The sequence below is a fragment of the Henckelia pumila genome, chromosome 1 (assembly GCF_033568475.1).
Source record: "Henckelia pumila isolate YLH828 chromosome 1, ASM3356847v2, whole genome shotgun sequence".
In the NCBI taxonomy this organism is placed as follows: Eukaryota; Viridiplantae; Streptophyta; class Magnoliopsida; order Lamiales; family Gesneriaceae; genus Henckelia; species Henckelia pumila.
Window position 1 is genome coordinate 35,546,209 of NC_133120.1, and position 9,562 is coordinate 35,555,770.

Consider the following 9,562-nt stretch of genomic DNA (forward strand, 5'->3'; position numbering starts at 1 on the left):
ATGGGATTGCTGTGGATCCCAGCAAGATAAAAGCAGTGACGAACTGGCGCAGGCTGACTTCTGTGCCAGAAATCCGCAGTTTTATGGGTTTGGCGGGTTACTATCGTAGATTTATTCAGGGTTTCTTTTCTATTGCGAAGCCTATCACCCAGCTGACTCAAAATAATGCTCCTTTTATGTGGACAGATGATTGTGAAGCCAGTTTTGTTGAGTTTAAGAAGAGATTAACCAGTGCTCCGATCCTTTCTATTCCATCTGGTTCTGGAGGTTTCACAGTTTATTGTGATGCTTCTCATCTTGGTCTCGGTTGTATTCTTATGCAGAGGAAGAACGTGATAGCATATGCGTCGAGGCAGCTAAAACCGCACGAGACTCGCTACCCAGTTCATGATCTTGAACTTGCTGCTATTGTTTTTGCCTTGAAGATTTGGCGTCACTACTTGTACGGTGAGTCTTTTGAGATCTTTTCGGATCATAAGAGTCTTAAATACTTATTTTCACAGTCTGAGTTGAATATGAGACAAAGGAGATGGTTAGATTTGCTAAAATACTTCGACTGCGAGATTAAGTACTACCCGGGGAAGTCGAATGAAGCTGCCGATGCTTTGAGTCGTAAGCTTTGCTCTTTATCTCTTTCGACGATCGGTGTTTCTCGTTTAATCGACGACTGTTGCACTTCTGGATTGGAGTTTGAGTCAGATAGGAATCCGATCAGTGTCTGTGCGATTTAGGCCGAGCCAGAATTGTTTGTGTTGATCAGAGAAGCACAGAAATCAGATGAGAGTATTCAGAAGTCGATAGAGAAAGTGAGATCAGGACACCAGTCTGAGTTTCAGGTCAGGGATGATGTTTTGTTTGTGAATAGCGGTATTGTTGTGCCTGAGATTGATGAGTTAAGACAGCGTATTCTGAGAGATGCGCATTGCAGTCGGTTCAGTGTTTATCCCGGAGGCCGAAAGATGTATAACGACCTGAAGAGTCAGTTTTGGTGGAAGAAGATGAAGAGTGATGTTGCGAGGTTTGTTTCCCGATGTCTGAACTGTCAGCAAATGAAAGCCGAGAGAAAGAGGCCGGGAGGTCTTCTACACAGTTTGTCTATTCCGGAATGGAAGTGGGATCATATCTCGATGGACTTTGCCACGAAACTACCCCGGTCTGTTCGGGGTTGTGATGCTATTTGGGTTGTGATTGATAGGTTGACGAAGTCTGCTTGTTTCATTCCGTATCGGATGACTTATCGACACGACCAGATGGCAGAGTTGTACGTCAGGGAGATCGTCAGATTGCACGGTGTGCCGAGATCCATTGTTTTTGACCGAGATCCTTGGTTTACTTCTCACTTCTGGCACAGTCTGCAAGAGGCTCTTGGTACTAGATTGCACTTGAGTACAGCATACCATCCTCAGACGACGGTCAATCAGAACGGACGATTCAGACTCTGGAGGATATGTTACGAGCAGTGGTGCTTGACTTTGGCACTACATGGCAAGATTCATTGCCTCTCGTTGAGATTTTGTACAACAAAAACTTCATGACGAGTATAGGAATGACACCCTTTGAAGCGTTGTACGGAAAGAAGTGCAGATCTCCTCTGTACTGGGATGAGATATCTGAGTCCCCAGACTTAGGACCAGATATGATTCATGATATGGCTGAGCAAGTGAAGATTATTCGATTGAGAATGAAGACTGCTCAGGACCAACAAGCAAAGTATGCGAATATCAGACGCAGACCTCTATCTTTTGATCAGGGAGACCGTGTATTCTTGAAAATTTCTCCGTTTAGAGGTACTGTTAGATTTGGGAAGAGAGGGAAATTGTCACCGAGATTCATCGGTCCGTATGAAATTTTACAGAAGATAGGCGATCTATCCTACCGTCTAGCACTTCCTCCTTCTTTATCTGGTATTCACGACGTCTTTCACGTCTCGATGTTGAGGAAATACCATCCCGATCCTTCTCATGTACTTTAGCCTGACGAAGCCAAACTTGATAAAACTCTGAGTTATTTCGAGAGGCCGATTCAGATCCTTGACAGAAACGAGAAACAGCTCAGAACCAAAATGATTCCTCTGGTGAAAGTTCAGTGGATTCGTCACGGAGTCGAAGAAGCGACTTGGGAGACAAAATCTGACATAAGAAAGAGATTTCCTGAGTTATTCGTCTGATGTGAGTTTTAATTTTGTTCTTGAATTCTTAATTATCTTCTTATGAGTTGATATCGATGATTCCGAGAACGAAATCTTTTCTTAGAGGGGAAGAATTGTAATGGCCCGTTTTTATCTTAATTGATGTTATTTGAGATATTCGGTGATTTCAAAATTTGAGATCGGACTTTTTATTAATCATGGACCTTTTTGCAATTTTTGGAAATTTCGGGGGACTAAAATGCAAAAAGCGGATTTGTTATAAGATTGAGACTTTGACTAAGTCTTCATTTCCTTCCCTTATCTCCTCCATCTCGATTCCCCTCCATTGAAGACGATCAAAAAGCTTCCAAGCTTTTGTGATTTAGATTCTAGCTCAATCCGTCCGATAGAATTGATTTCTGACTTGATAACTACGATCACAGCGACGAGTGCTCCGTTTGGAAGTAAGTTTATCTTAATTCTGAGAATTTTGAATTTATTGATGTTTTCAGAATTTGTTTATATTCGGAGAGGATGATTATGAGTTAGCGGCGATCGTTTATCTAAGACGGTTCGAAGATCTAACGACAATCGAAATTGTTATGATTTTTTTCTTGTCATTTTCGAAAATGATGTTTTTGAGATGTGTTGATTTTTTGTTGGGTTTGATGTTTGAATATTGGAATGAGTATGTTGAGCTGTTGTTTTGCTGTCTGCATTTCCGGATTGGTCAGTTTATAGCCGTTATACCATCAGTTTGAGTTTTGGATATCGTTTCAATATTTTGATCGTATTGAGTTTTGATTGAGTTTTGATATCAATTTTTATCTGTGACTTCTTCTGATAGATTGATTGGGAGTCTTTGAAGTTGCTAGAGTTGCAGCTTTTGGCAAGTTTGGAAGAGTTGAGCCGGTATAGTATCGATGTCTTTCTATATCGATTAATGAACTTGATTGGATAGTTTTTGAATTGAGAATTGTTGTTTTCAGATTGAAGTGTTGGAACGACAAATAAGAGGTATAAGAAGACTTTGGAATGGAATAGGACGATTAAATCGAGTAGGGATTGATTCGAGTGTCCTAGAAGAAATCACATATTGCATGATTTGATTGCTTATTGATTATATGATTGAATTTATATTGAGTGCATGAGATTACATATGCATTCATATTGAGCCTTGATTTATTCAATTTGAATTAGACGATCTAGGGATTGTAGTTGAGTAGCTTGGTAGGCGATTTACTACCTTGTCGAGTAGCTCACTATAATGCTCTTGAGTCTAGAGGATTAAAGCATGCCATGTCCACCTCGAGAGGAGAGTCGGTGTGATTGTGGATGTTTTTAGCCTCGGGATCCCAAACCGAAGAAAGAAAGAATAGAAGAAATTCATTGATTGTCTGAGTCTGATAATCCAGAAGTTTAAAGACATGCATATCATTTTAAATACAGTACTTGATTGGATTAGTTGATTATATGGGAAACGAGTTCTTATATGACTTGATATGTTTATTTGATTACATGTCAGTCTCTTTTACTGGGAATATTATTCTCACCGGATTATCCGACTGTTGTCTTTGTTTGTATGTGTACTTGGCAACAGGTGGGGCAGGAATGAATCAGAGACAACATGGCTAGAGGATTGAGAGAATAGAGTAAGGCTTGGATGTTAGGAGTCACTTTGTAATTGAACTCCTTTTTGTATTAAATAAGTCCGAACTAGATGGACCTTATTATGCATGCTTTATTTTGTGAGGTTTGTATAACTCACTACATTTATGTTGTATCTTGTTGAATGGGATTTTGATGTTATTATTGTGGATTGAATGGAATTGAAATTGGAGAATAAAACAAGAACTTTTCTTGGCAGAGGGTCTCGCTCGATCGACGAATTCTTGCGGATCGAGCGAGCACTTTTTTTAGCGAGGCAGAGTATGTGAATTTCATGCTCGCTCGATCGGTAAGATTTTACCGATCGAGCGAGGGGTCCTGATTCTTGGGCAGAGAACTGGAATCTTTGGCCCGCTCGATCGGTAAGATTTTACCGATCGAGCGAGCACCACCTTTTAAAAAAAAAAAAGATTTTTGAATTCTTTAATCCTATTCTTGTAATTGAGTTGATTAATTTAATTACCATGAGATTGCATGATTAGAATCTAGGCCTCACAACAAGCATCACTTCTAAGTTCCAAAATCAAAATACAAACCGAGTTCGAAAACAAAATCAACTCCTACAACAACGAAGCCTCACTCTATCAACTCGACCATCTAGTCATGCAGCTCTTGACTCGATCCTGCCCCACTTGCCATCAAGTACACATACAAACAAAATGATAGCCGGATAATCCGATGATAATATAATTCCTAGTAAAAGAGACAAATCAAGAAATTCCAAATAATATATCAAATCATGTTATATAAAACAACGAGTCAATCAATTCAGAAAGACATATCAACACTCAACTCGAAATGCATTAAAATGCAATGCATGACTTCAAAACTCGGGATTATCTAATCGGATAATCGAATATCATTCGGTACTCGGTTGGGATCCCAGGGTCAAGTTTTCACGATCAACTCACCGACACACCCATTTGGGGTGGATGACGCTCAACTCAGACCCTCAGACTTTAGAGCAACTATAAGAAGTATTCTAGCAATTGGAAAAACTCAAAATCCAAAGCCACTTCAATATAGCTCCCTAAATCGTCTAAGTTCAAAATGAATCGAATCTTCGGCTCAAGATGTATGCAAGTGCAATTAAATTCATTCAAGTTAAAATCAAATAATCCAAAAAAAGCATACAAGTATGTGATTTCTTTTGGGCACTCGAATTAAATCAAAATCGAGTTAACCGTCCCATTCATTCAATCGTCGTCTTCTTACCTTTTCAAGTTCGTCGGGGATTCAAATCTGAAAATAACAACGAACTCAAATAAAAAATCAATCGAATCAAAACAATCGAAACAAAGAAACTCAATCAATATACCGTCTTCAATTCTCGATCGATTCAACTTCCAAGTTCGATCCAAACCCGAATCTTTCAACTCAAAAATTAGAAAATATGAAATACGGATTCGATATAAATCTTCTAACTCAAACAAACCCGGAAATCAAACCGAATAATAATACCGATAATCCAAAACTCGATTTCGACGGCATAATGGCTATAAACGGTCAATCCAAAAATCAACAAACATCATCAAACAACTCAAACTATCTCATATCATCCTCCAATCCTTCAAAACACAACAAATCTCAACAATATCCCAAGACCCATTTTCGAAAATATGCTCCAAAAATCATATAAAATTCAAACTTCGTTCTTTTTCCAAACCGACTTTGAATACACGATCTATGCTAGCTCAAGCACAACATACTCGAAGATTATCAAATTCTAACAACCCAACAAAATTCAAAGTTCGTGGATCGTAGCAATAATTACGTCAGAATGAAGCCCTCATTGCGGTGATCATGAAACTCAACTCGGAATCAAAATCTGACGGTCGGATCGTGCGAATCGGACGGAAGAAAAGCTTGAAGAAATCGGTCATGGCTTCTCGGTTCTGTACGTGCGAAAGGAGAATGAAAGGAAAGGGAGGAGTGAAGTGATGGAGGAGGAAAGTTGAAAGGATAATAATAATATAAGTCAAGCTTTGACTTGGTCTATTTCACAATTGCAACTCGGTCCCTGAATTATCAATTTAAATCGATTCAATCTCGGCTCAATTAATTACCATAAATTCAATTGTAATAATTAAATAAATTCCACTAATCTCAAAATAATTAATTTCAGGGCCTTACAAGGGGCATGAGAATAATTATCCGACTCATGATTTGGAGTTGGATGCAGTGGTTTTCGCGCTCAAGATTTGGAGGCACTATCTCTATGGGGAGAAGTGCATGATCTTTACATACCATAAGAGCCTCAAGTACTTCTTCACCCACAAGGAGTTAAATATGAGGCAACGGAGATGGCTTGAGTTGGTGAAGGACTACGACAACGAAATTAATTACCATCCGGGTAAGGCTAATGTCGTAGCAGATGCTTTGAGTAAGAAATAAGTAGTGATTACCCCCTTGTCAGTGTTTATACCCTTGCAGTGCGAGATTCAGAGGTTTGACCTGGAGTTTTAGGTCTGGGGTAGGGCACCCTCCCGACTATCTTCTTTATCAGTGAGGACCACACTGTTTGATCGTATCTGTGCTGAGCAAGCGAATGATGAGCAGTTGAGTAAGTGGAGGCAGAAGGATGAGGAGAGAGGCAGTTGTTTGTAATCTGTGGTTGATGGGATTGTGAAATTCAGAGGTCGGTTTTGGGTTCCTGCAGGTGATTCCTTGCGAGCTACAATCATGACAGAGGCTCATGCATCCCCGTACTACATCCACCCAGGGAGTACGAAGATGTATCGTGATCTACATCAGTTATATTGGTGGCTAGTTATGAAGCACGATATTTCCCAATTTGTAGCCGAATGTCTGACTTGCCAGCAGATCAAGGCGGAACATCAGAGACCCGCTGGTCTACTTCAGCCGCTCCCTATTCCCGAGTGGAAGTGAGAGAATGATACCATGGAATTTTTTATGGGGTTACCTAGATCAGTGAGAGGTTCGAATGCCATCTGGGTTATTGTAGACCGCCTCACTAAGTTGGCACACTTTCTACCTATGAGGACGACGTAAATCATGGCTTAGTATGCGGAGTTATACATCCGTGAGATAGTCAGAGTTCATGGTATCCCTGTTTCCATAGTGTCTGATCGAGATCCACAGTTTACTTCGTCGTTTTGGAAGAGTCTTCATTCAGCTTTGGGGACGAAGCTTCTGTTCAGTACAACATTTCACTCTTAGATGGATGGGAAATCCAAGAGGGTAATTCAGATATTAGAGGATCTTTTAAGGGCTTGTGCCATAGACTTTCATGGCAGTTGGGAGTCGAGATTACCTTTGGTGGAGTTTGCGTATAATAATAGCTATCAGTCCACTATAGGTATGGCTCCTTATGAGGCACTTTATGGGAGACCATGCAGATCACCTGTGTTGTGGACCGAGGCCGGTGAGATATTGGAGCTAGTACAAGAGATTGTCCAGCAGAATGCCGAAGTTTTAGCCAAGATCCGTGGCATGATGAGGACTTCACAGAGTAGGTAGAAGAGTTACGCTGATCATAGGAGGAGGGATTTTGAGTTTTCTATGGGAGATCATGTATTTGTCCGAGTAGCTCCTATGAAAGGCGTGATGAGGTTCGGGAAGAAAGGAAAATTGGATCCGAGGTTCATTGGACCCTTTGAGATATTGGACAGAATAGAGGCATTGGCTTAGAGAGTGTCCTTGCAACCTAGCCTTGATGGAATCCATAATGTCTTTGATATGTCAACATTTTCCTATGTTTACTTCGATTAAATTGTGAGGATTAGATGCGTTTTGATTGATTAAATTCATTTTATAGTTCCTAATCATTGTATGTGATTTGATGAAGGTAAAGAGAATAAATGGAGCAAAAGATGGAAGAAAAGCGCAGAAAAAGGAAGAATTTGAAGTGGGAGAAGAGCCGCAAGAATGAATTACGGAGCAGCAATGGTCAAAAACTTATTTTTGATGCTAGATATATTTAAATAAATCTTCACCATTCAAATTAAAGTTCACGATGTTTTTAAGCTACTGTCCAAATTTCGGCTCGATCCAACGACTAGAACTTGAGACATGAATTTTTCAAGAAAACTGCGTGCTGGAAGGGAGGTATGCACGGACCCAGGAACGGACCCGGCACGGGGTCCATGCATGTCACGAAATTTTTAAATTTGGGACAGAAATATGCTCGCTCGATCGGTTTAAACTAACCGATCGAGCGAGACGCGAATTTCGGGAAATATTATCTAAAAAGGAAACTTTTGTGGGAAGGACCTAGCCTTGATTATAATATATTATCTTGATTTTTAGAGCTGGTAGAGGCTAGGTTTCATCTTCATTGATCTTAGATTTAATTTTTTTCTTCAATTTTTCTAAGTTTTAATCCTTGGTTGAGGAAGACGAACCTTTGAAGTTTTGTTTATCTCGTGAGATTTTAATTATTTATTTTTAGTTGAGTATCAAGAGTTGCTTGGAATTTATTGATATGCTTGTATATTTAATTATTTGTTGGCTATCTAATAATTTTCTCATACAATCTAAAGCTAAATTAGAAATCAAATCCGTAATTGTTTGATCCCTCTAATTTGTGAAACAACTATAATTAATATTTTCCGCTTGTAAATTTGTTAATTCGTAAGAACAACAATTGACTAGATTAAATACAACCGCTTGTGTTTGTATTGTTTAGCTTTATCAATTTCACTAGCATGAATGCTACCTTGGGTTTAAATCTTAATCGCTTGAATTTGGGTTAATTCATAGGTAAGGGTTAATTTAGAACGCTTGTGTCAAATTAACTAAAATTAAGGTGAGATAGGAATTAAATTTTCAATGATGAATATTCAAATATTAATTATTAAGTTTTAGAGAATCGATGATCGAGTGAATAACTTCAAAGGCGTAGTCGAACGATACCAAGGTTTCTTAATTAATTAATTTTCCATTATTTTAATATTGCATGCTAGTGATAAAATTTATTTTATTTGCTTTAATTTTAGTTAGTTAATTCCAAAATCCAAAAATCCCCTTTTATTTATTTCCAGTATTTTTAAGAACACAATAAATTTCTCTTTCCCCAGGGGAATGATCCCTACTCTTGCTACTACATGTTTATTTAGTTGAAATGAGTTCGGTTAATTTAGGCGTGATACGATTAAGCGCTACCAAATTTTAGCGCCGTTGCCGAGGAAGGCGTTTAATTTATTTGTGTTTTTTTGTTTTTATTTTATTCACCATTTTCTAATCTGTTTTTGCAAGAATTCTTATAGTGTAATACTTCGAGATTTCAAATCAACAAGTATTCACAATTTTTATCCAGCAACACGGAGAGTCATTCTACGCAGCATGGGAGAGATTCAAGGATTTGGAAACAATCTCCAGTCATCATGATTTTTCTAACTATTCTCTCCTTACATTTTTTCTTGAGGGTTTGGATGCAGTGACAAGAAGATGGGTAATTGATGGAGCTTTCACAACCGGTACTCCACTATTTTGCCGAGATGATGATAGTATGATACACCTGTTGGATGATATGGCAGAATTTTACTATTACCGATATTGGGATCTTACACCACATGTATGGAGCCACCAATACCCATAGGATACTCAATACCGGGATTTTACAGACCAACCATTCGAGATTCAAAAGGAAAGGGAAGTTGTTCTTGATTGATTTTACATCCGCTAGAAGAGATAATGAGCAAGTTTGTGTCATCGACTGAGGCAGATATAGAAGATATAATCAATTCTAGATGCCACCTTGTGGAGCAAATAGAGAATATGAAGATATCAATCCTCCATGAACAC

General features: G+C 38.8%; 1 non-coding gene across 1 annotated transcript; it reads right to left on the minus strand.

The window, feature by feature from the left end:
* Window positions 1-9,043: 9,043 nt before the first annotated feature.
* On the minus strand, window positions 9,044-9,148 carry LOC140876995 (small nucleolar RNA R71). The gene has a single exon (XR_012149217.1). It is a non-coding gene; the product is annotated as a small nucleolar RNA R71 (small nucleolar RNA).
* Between the last annotated feature and the right edge of the window lie 414 nt (window positions 9,149-9,562).